Raw genomic sequence first — 10,725 nt, forward strand, 5'->3', positions numbered from 1 at the left:
CGCTTGTAGTACAGTTCCAGGACTCACATCCATATAGCAGGGTGGAGCGAACATTTGAGGAGAAAAGGCGGAGCTTAGTCTTCATATGTATCTGTGGTGACTTCCACACCCTATGTAATGCACCAAATGACTGTTTTGCCTTTCCTATGCGATATGCAATATCATTACGTGAGCCGCCTGTGGTGGATATGATACTACCTAAGTAGCAGAGCAGAACGATTGCACATCATCGAGCTCTATGTTGTTGACCTTGAATTTAGAGAGATTAATTGCATTGATGCGTAGAACCTTAGTTTTGTCGAAGTTAATATGAAGGCCTACACCTGATGCCAGCTGATGTATCTGATCCAATTTGGCTGATATGTCGCTGTAGTTGTGTGCGAGCAGGCAAATATCATCAGCATAATCAAGATCTTCCAGTCGACCATTCATACCCCATGTAATGCCTCTTCTAATGCGGGTGGATTGCTGCATAATTGAGTCCAATACAATATTGAATAACAGCGGAGATAGGATACATCCCTGTCGTACACCAGTCCTTACACCAATGGGATTGCCTAACATGCGTTCATACAGTACTCGACTTGTTGAGTTGCCATACAGAGCTCTGATAAGGTCGCTTAGCTCAGGTGGAATTCCTTTACATCGAAGTGCGTGCCAAATAGCCTGATGGTGGATAGTATCAAATGCTTTGGCGAAGTCGATGAATATGAGATATAGTGGAGATCGCCATTCTACCGACTGTTCCACTATGATCCGTAGGCTATTTATATGATCGGTGCAAGATCGGTGTGGTCTGAAACCAGCTTGCTCATTACGAAGATCTGATGAAATTGATGATGATAGTCTAGCATGGATTATATTCGCTAGCACCTTATTAATCATAGTTAAAAGAGTTATACCCCGCCAGTTTCTGCATTCCGTTAAGTCTCCTTTCTTGGGTAGTTTAATTATCACTCCCTCACTAAGTTCAGCAGGAAGAGAGTGGGATGTCCAGAAGTCCTTGATAATAGGTCTGATTATTTCAGCGCTAAGAGTAGGATCAGCCTTAAGCAGTTCAGGATTGATATTGTCCACGCCTGGTGCCTTGCCATTCTTCAGTGCACGTATAGCATTGGCGATCTCGGTTTCGTCCGGGCAAATCGTACTCTTGTCGGATCTGATTTGATGTGACGTACAGTGACATTGCCAGGCAGTTGTGGGTTGCGGAATTGATAGTATGCTGGCATAATAGTCGGACCATATTGTTAGTTGCCTCTCCACGGATGAGGCAGTTCCTCCTACCGGATCCTTAAGGGGATATGTGGTTGAACGTAAGTTTCCTGATATTTGCTTTGAAATCTTGTACAAATCTCTACTTCGGTGTGTATCGGCAGCTGCCTGGGCTTCTGTGGCCATGTTTTCCATCCAGACCCGTTTGTCTCGCCGCGAACTCCGTTTCACCAAGCGATCTAAAGTGGTATACTGGGCCTGCAGGCTAGTTTTAGATGCTTTTGTTCGGGCAACGTTAATGGCACCTTTAAGTTGTCTTCTATTCTCAATAAGTTGCCAAGTAGCGTCCGAGATCCACACTTTACGCTTAGGTTGAGGATGCCCAAGATGTTGCTTAGCACAGTCTGTGAAAATGCATTTTATAGCATTCCATTGCCTTCTGTTGCTGTTCGGGATAACTTCATAGCGAGTTCTTAAGGAGCATACGTAACTTTCGAGAGTATTTGGGGATTTCAATTTGGATACGTCGTATCGCCTTGGCAGAGACAGTGTTGTTTGTCGCCGAATTGCAGATATCCTCAATCGTATCTCTCCTACAAGTAGATGGTGGTCTGAGGCTCCGTCTGCACCGCGCCTATTGCGCACATCCAGTAATGAACCACGCCACTTCCTGCTTATCGCAATGTGGTCAATTTGGGTTTCTGTTCTGTGGTCGGGGGATACCCAGGTTACTTTATGCACGTCCTTGTGAGGAAAGATAGTGCCAACAATAGTAAGACCATTGCTCGCACATATTCCGGTAAATAATTCGCCGTTCTCATTCATTTGCTCCAGTCCATGAGTTCCCATGACTGACTCAATATTTGAGTTAACTGGGCCCACCTGTGCGTTGAAATCGCCGGTAAGAAGTAAAACGTCACCACTAGGAGTGTCTTTTATTATCCTTTCCAGGAGGCTGTAAAAGTCTTCCTTGTCGTTGGAGTCCGAGACTTCAGTAGGGGCGTAGCATTGAATGCATGTGATATTACGTGCCCGGGTGTGTAGGCGAATAGATATAATCCTATCAGAATAATCCTAGAAAGAAGGAAACCTACGCCGCTCGATCGAGGGAGTCCACTTGGCTTGCCAGAATATAAAAAGGTAATGTCACCATCAGTTGTTATTGTGCCATAATCAGGCCATCTTGTTTCACATAGACCGAGAAACAGAAGGTTATAATTCTTAAACTCCTTACATATTTGGGCCAGTCTTGATGGTTCAAGAAGCGTTCTAATATTCCATGTTCCGAATCGTGTCCTTGATTTAAAGCTAAAAGTCGTCAACAGTTGGGGATCGTTTTGGTTTTCATTCGTTGTGGTTTCTGTAATCCGGAAAGTTTAAGATGAACCGATTATTAGCCGATTGCATCCGATTCTGGTAACGGGATTGCCGATTGGAGCATCCAGACATGCTTTTTTTTCAACTAGTTGTTGAGATTGGCTATTGAGTGGCGCCAATTACTCGCCACGTCATTCCAAGGATCATTGGCAACTCGGGTATTTACAGGAGCTCTAAATGAGACCCCCCGAGACTCTCCCCTTGAGACCACTGAATTGTCCGCGACTGCTTATTTCATTCGCAGCATCCCAGCATATCTACTGGGGTTTCCACTATCCGCAACCCGTGGACGCGTCTGATAGCACTCAGCTATGCTTTCCGAGGCAGTAAGTACCATGCACCATGTGATTTTACATAATACATGCTACTAAAAGGGGGGTTAGACGGCATGTATTGCTTGTGTTTTGTGCCATGTATTGCGACATTTTTCCACATGTAAACATATACATACCGTGTGATCCATATGAAACTTTGTGTATGTAAAATACATGTGTATTACTCGTGACATTTTTGGCAATTAGAGCATGTTCTATTTTCGTGTGTATAACAGTGTTGTATTTTGAAATACAACACTGTGAGAGTGCAAAATAAAAAAAACAAAACAAGAAAGAGTAAAGAAAAATCATAACAAAATAAGTTTCATTGCATTAAATATATTTATTGTTATTTAAAAATGTTTTAAATAAATATATTGTTAAAAACAACAAACATATAAACTAATAGAGGTTATGTCACATGCAATGACATATGTACGTTTGATCGTGGAAATTATGAATCGTATGTATAACGTGAATTTTGACATACACATGGAATTCCATATGTATCGAATACATGTCCCAATACACAAGCAATACATGCCGTCTGACCCCCCTATAACCGCCACTGCATGTGTTGGTCTCAACAAAAGAGTGAATAAAACCATTTTCGCAACTACTATTTCGTGCAGCTTTTATAAATGAACTGCTCCCCAGTATAAGACCACCCGAAAGTGAAGAATTTTCACTCACAAGAGACCATTAGTCGCAATTGGCAAACCTTTACAAAACAATACATTGTATTTCAAGACGTTTTGGAAACCCAAAATGGGTTGTCATACCCATACACCATATGAATGCCAAGTATGCAATGTACGTTTACATCAAAAATGCTTTAAAAAACATATAAAAGTATAAAATTTTATTTTATATGGTAAATGTAAACTTATTTTCAAAAAATGTATTAACTTTTTACTTTACTTTTATGAAAAAATCAATTTTATTGTTAACAAAATTTTTGTGTAATATTCCGAAAACCCTTAACATATCAGCCCACTGGTAAATAAACTTACCATCTCATATCTCAAAAACCAATCGTTCCATTTTCTTGAAACTTAAATTATACCTTAGTTAGACCTAAAACCACTACGCACAAAGTTTCATTAAAATTGGTTAACGCTTTCGGGTACCGGGCAATAATGGGTTAATAATAAAATACATAAATGATATCTGGGATCAATCGTGGAAGAACGGTAACGATACCAAACTATATAAAATTCAGAAAAATATAATACATGCATTCAAAACCCCTTCTTTGCCTAGAAAAGACTTTATTAAACTTACTAGACTTAAAATAGGTCATTGTTTATGCTCACATAAACATATTTTTGAAAAGAAGCAACCTCCGACATGTAACTGTGGAGAAGTTTTAAATGTTTCTCATATATTTAATGATTGCAGATTACTGCAAGAAAAACGACTTAAGTATAAAATAAACAATCTTGAAATTCTCGCAGATGATAATGATTTTGAAAAAGTTAAACAATTTCTTACAGAAATCAATTTATATAATTTGATTTAAATCTTGCCTTTAAAACATAAACATGAAAAAATACTACATTTAAAGAGAATTAAAAAAAAATCTTTTGTAATTAAGAATGTAATATTAATGTTATTACACAAAAATGTACTATAATACAAACGGCCTATATAACCTTACTGTGTTGGGGCCTTCCAAAACTTAAATAAATAAATAAATTAATGAATACAAAAATTTTAACAATTGAAATAAAAACCTGAACATTAAAATTATTAACTAGAACGAAACTAAACAAACAAAGACCAACGATGTTGTTATTTTTATGAAATGAAATATAACTTTATTATGGTATAAAGAAAATGGCTTGTACCAATTACAAAAAACAACGAAGCATTTTTAATAATTAAAAAAAAAATAAAAATAAAGAAAAAGGAATTTGTTGAAATATATGTATGCTTAAAAACACTAAAATTATTAACTTAAATTATACAAATAGACACTAATTAAGTTACAAAAAAAAAATACACAAAAAAAGGAACCTAAATGAATGATTTAAAGTGGCTAAATATACTAAGCAAAAATAATATCGTATTAATGCTAACGAGAAGTTTAAATACAACATAATATAAAACTGAAGCTGAGACAAATAATGCCAAAAGTCTAGAGAAATTGACTGCTTCTGATGACATTGAGACCGAGGATCCTACATCAGAGTAATCGCCAAGCCATGATTAGAGTTCCAGGTAACTTTCCTGTGGATTATATTAAATACACAATTATATATTTCTTTTAAAATATTAAGGTACACTGTTTGATCCATTGAACCGTCGTTGAAAACTAAGTATCCTTCATCAGATGCAGCCTTACAACCCCACAACATGACTCTCCTCCACCATGTTTGACAGTGTTTACTACATTGTTCTTTTCCAATTCAGTGTTTGGCCTTCTCTAAAGTCTTACTTTGTCGTCAGATTAAAAAATATTATTGAAAAATATTATCTATGAATAGTATTCCGTTCCAGAAATCTTCAGATTTATTTTTGTAAGGTTGTTTGTAAGTATTTTTCAATCGGACGACAGAGTAAGAGTTTAGAGAAGGCCAAACACTGAATTGGAAAAGAACAATGTAGTAAACACTGTCAAACATGGTGGAGGAGGGGTCATGTTGCGGGGTTGTATGGCTGCATCTATGTAGGAAACTTAGTTTTCATCGACGGTTCAATGGACAAAACAGTGTACCTTAATATTTTAAAAGAAAACCTACTACAATGCGCTCTAAAGTAAAAGCTTGGGAACATTTCTATTTTCAACAGTACAATGATCCCAAACACACAGCCCATGACGTCCGAATATCGACAGTGCGTCATGTTCCCCACATTCTCCCGACTCCTCCGCAATCACCTGACATGAATCCCATAGAACATCTGTGGGTTAAATTGGGCGGAAGTGTAGGAAAGCACCATATTATTAGTAAGACTCAACTTAAAGAAGTCCTGTTACAAGAATGGCAAAATATTGGAGCTGACGTCATCAAAAATTGGACGATTCAATGCCAAGACAATGAAAAGAAGTCATTAAACAGATTGGCTACTCCACAAACTATTAAACTATTAAAAAAAACATTTTCCTATTAAAAATTTGTAACTGTGTGAATATTTTTGTCCCCTTAAAATCGAACTTCGAAACATTAGTTAATTTGTTTTCTGAAATGTGCCAACTTATGTTTAGTTTTTCCATATATTTCAAAATGTTATATGTAAATAAATATTTTTTTGAAAACCGTATGAAAGTTGTGGCCTTCGTTTAAAAAATATGGAAGATTAAAGTTAAATCTGTATGCTGTGTGAATATTTAAGTCCGGCACTGTATGTACAAAAATGGTAAAATTTTTCAATTCTATGAAGAGATTTTTTTTTAAATTTTAAAGTAAAATTATAAATTTTGTTAGACGTTTCTCCACATAAATAATGATAACTCAAAAAGGGTTAGTCCGATATTATTAAAATAAACTTTGAAAAGTTGAGATTTGCATAGCCTTTAATATCCGCTTATATATTGCGTTTCAATCGGCTCAGTAGTTTCGAAGTTATAATAACAAATTGAAGCAAAAAATATATTTTTTACGTGACAATAGCTATTTTTTGGTTTTTAAAAAAATTATGAAAAATCGAAAACGAATGAAATTGTTCAGATTTATTGCTTTATCGCAAAGCCTCATGTAATATGAACATAATGAGATATTGGTTATACAAATTTGAGGATTCTTTTCGAATTTATTTACAATTAAGTGGATTCATTTTCACAAAATGTTAGTTTTTTGTTTGATATACATAAAATAGAGTAGTAGTTGGTCTTCTTTAATTTTTTTTCAATTTTGATGCCTTGTGTTATCATTTGCAAAAAAAATGTAATGAATGAAAAACTAATTTCACCTAAAAAATGCGTTTTGTGTTACACTGTACATAAACGTACATATGTATAAAATAGCAAAATTTGTTATAATGGAGCCATTCTTTCTAGAAACTTTTATTTTTCTAGACCACAAGAATTTCAGTTCTTCAGTATACGAGTATCCTAAAACAATAGAATTTGGAACAAAATTTGTACAAGTGTACAAAAAACAAGTAAGAGTACTATATTCGGCTATGCCGAATCTTAAATACCCTTCACCTTTGTTGTGGATGCATTATTATTTTTTATAATTATTATATATGTATGTACATTGCCCACTTTCAGCGTACAGCATCCTAAATTTATCAAGAACACAAAAAACAACAACAACGCCAAACGAAACAAAACACCAAAAGAAAAAACAAAATACGCAAGGCAATGAATCCAACACACATCCAAACATACGTTTAATTGTATAAAAAACAACAACAACGCCAAAAGAAACTAAACACAAAAGAAACCAAAATACGCAAAGCATGCACATTCAAACATACGTTTTGTTGCTTTTTTGTCAAAACAAAACCACATACACAAAGCAAAAAAACCAACAGACAACCAAACATACGTTTAGTTGTATAAAAAACAACAACAACGCCAAAAGAAACAAAACACAAACAAAAAAATAAAATACGCAAAGCATGCACATCCAAACATACGTTTTGTTGCTTTTTTGTCAAAGCATTGTGTTTTTTGATGAAATTTTCAGAGGTTTTTTGCTCATATCTCCGTTATTTATGGACGGATTTTGCTGATTTTAAATTCTCGAAAGTATGTCTGACAGAATTGTTGGAGATTTGTATCTCGGAGATATCTGGGGCCTTCAGAAAATTGATTTCAACAGATAGACGGACATGGCTTAATCGACTCCGCTATCTATAAGGATCCAGAATATATATACTTTATAGGGTCGGAAAATTATATTGTGGAAATTACAAACGGAATGACAAACTTATATATACCCTTCTCACGAAGGTGAAGGGTATAAAAATAACGTTTATTTTAATAAAAAAAAACAAATACGCACAAAAATCCTTTACAAAAAACAACAACTCAGTGCACATGACAAAAATTCCTCGATCTAAAAATAAACCAAAATGCGTAATAAAAAATTATCTGTAACGGTATTCAACATTCCGTATTCCGTTCCAGAAATCTTCAGATTTATTTTTGTAAGGTTGTTTGTAAGTATTTTTCAATCGGACGACAGAGTAAGAGTTTAGAGAAGGCCAAACACTGAATTGGAAAAGAACAATGTAGTAAACACTGTCAAACATGGTGGAGGAGGGGTCATGTTGCGGGGTTGTATGGCTGCATCTATGTAGGAAACTTAGTTTTCATCGACGGTTCAATGGACAAAACAGTGTACCTTAATATTTTAAAAGAAAACCTACTACAATGCGCTCTAAAGTAAAAGCTTGGGAACATTTCTATTTTCAACAGTACAATGATCCCAAACACACAGCCCATGACGTCCGAATATCGACAGTGCGTCATGTTCCCCACATTCTCCCGACTCCTCCGCAATCACCTGACATGAATCCCATAGAACATCTGTGGGTTAAATTGGGCGGAAGTGTAGGAAAGCACCATATTATTAGTAAGACTCAACTTAAAGAAGTCCTGTTACAAGAATGGCAAAATATTGGAGCTGACGTCATCAAAAATTGGACGATTCAATGCCAAGACAATGAAAAGAAGTCATTAAACAGATTGGCTACTCCACAAACTATTAAACTATTAAAAAAAACATTTTCCTATTAAAAATTTGTAACTGTGTGAATATTTTTGTCCCCTTAAAATCGAACTTCGAAACATTAGTTAATTTGTTTTCTGAAATGTGCCAACTTATGTTTAGTTTTTCCATATATTTCAAAATGTTATATGTAAATAAATATTTTTTTGAAAACCGTATGAAAGTTGTGGCCTTCGTTTAAAAAATATGGAAGATTAAAGTTAAATCTGTATGCTGTGTGAATATTTAAGTCCGGCACTGTATGTACAAAAATGGTAAAATTTTTCAATTCTATGAAGAGATTTTTTTTTAAATTTTAAAGTAAAATTATAAATTTTGTTAGACGTTTCTCCACATAAATAATGATAACTCAAAAAGGGTTAGTCCGATATTATTAAAATAAACTTTGAAAAGTTGAGATTTGCATAGCCTTTAATATCCGCTTATATATTGCGTTTCAATCGGCTCAGTAGTTTCGAAGTTATAATAACAAATTGAAGCAAAAAATATATTTTTTACGTGACAATAGCTATTTTTTGGTTTTTAAAAAAATTATGAAAAATCGAAAACGAATGAAATTGTTCAGATTTATTGCTTTATCGCAAAGCCTCATGTAATATGAACATAATGAGATATTGGTTATACAAATTTGAGGATTCTTTTCGAATTTATTTACAATTAAGTGGATTCATTTTCACAAAATGTTAGTTTTTTGTTTGATATACATAAAATAGAGTAGTAGTTGGTCTTCTTTAATTTTTTTTCAATTTTGATGCCTTGTGTTATCATTTGCAAAAAAAATGTAATGAATGAAAAACTAATTTCACCTAAAAAATGCGTTTTGTGTTACACTGTACATAAACGTACATATGTATAAAATAGCAAAATTTGTTATAATGGAGCCATTCTTTCTAGAAACTTTTATTTTTCTAGACCACAAGAATTTCAGTTCTTCAGTATACGAGTATCCTAAAACAATAGAATTTGGAACAAAATTTGTACAAGTGTACAAAAAACAAGTAAGAGTACTATATTCGGCTATGCCGAATCTTAAATACCCTTCACCTTTGTTGTGGATGCATTATTATTTTTTATAATTATTATATATGTATGTACATTGCCCACTTTCAGCGTACAGCATCCTAAATTTATCAAGAACACAAAAAACAACAACAACGCCAAACGAAACAAAACACCAAAAGAAAAAACAAAATACGCAAGGCAATGAATCCAACACACATCCAAACATACGTTTAATTGTATAAAAAACAACAACAACGCCAAAAGAAACTAAACACAAAAAAAACCAAAATACGCAAAGCATGCACATTCAAACATACGTTTTGTTGCTTTTTTGTCAAAACAAAACCACATACACAAAGCAAAAAAACCAACAGACAACCAAACATACGTTTAGTTGTATAAAAAACAACAACAACGCCAAAAGAAACAAAACACAAACAAAAAAATAAAATACGCAAAGCATGCACATCCAAACATACGTTTTGTTGCTTTTTTGTCAAAGCATTGTGTTTTTTGATGAAATTTTCAGAGGTTTTTTGCTCATATCTCCGTTATTTATGGACGGATTTTGCTGATTTTAAATTCTCGAAAGTATGTCTGACAGAATTGTTGGAGATTTGTATCTCGGAGATATCTGGGGCCTTCAGAAAATTGATTTCAACAGATAGACGGACATGGCTTAATCGACTCCGCTATCTATAAGGATCCAGAATATATATACTTTATAGGGTCGGAAAATTATATTGTGGAAATTACAAACGGAATGACAAACTTATATATACCCTTCTCACGAAGGTGAAGGGTATAAAAATAACGTTTATTTTAATAAAAAAAACAAATACGCACAAAAATCCTTTACAAAAAACAACAACTCAGTGCACATGACAAAAATTCCTCGATCTAAAAATAAACCAAAATGCGTAATAAAAAATTATCTGTAACGGTATTCAACAAAAATCTGTTCTACACAAACAATGCAATAATAATATCATCCGCTATCCTTTGCTCATAACCTTCTTGAATGTACTTTCACTGCATTACTATCCTTCACAGTACATATTTTTTTTAGCATTCTATACTTTTTTTTATTTTACTCCTGTTACAAACGCTCAGCCAATCATACTCATTTGCATTTC

This window comes from Calliphora vicina, chromosome 5 (genome assembly GCF_958450345.1).
Source record: "Calliphora vicina chromosome 5, idCalVici1.1, whole genome shotgun sequence".
NCBI lineage: Eukaryota > Metazoa > Arthropoda > Insecta > Diptera > Calliphoridae > Calliphora > Calliphora vicina.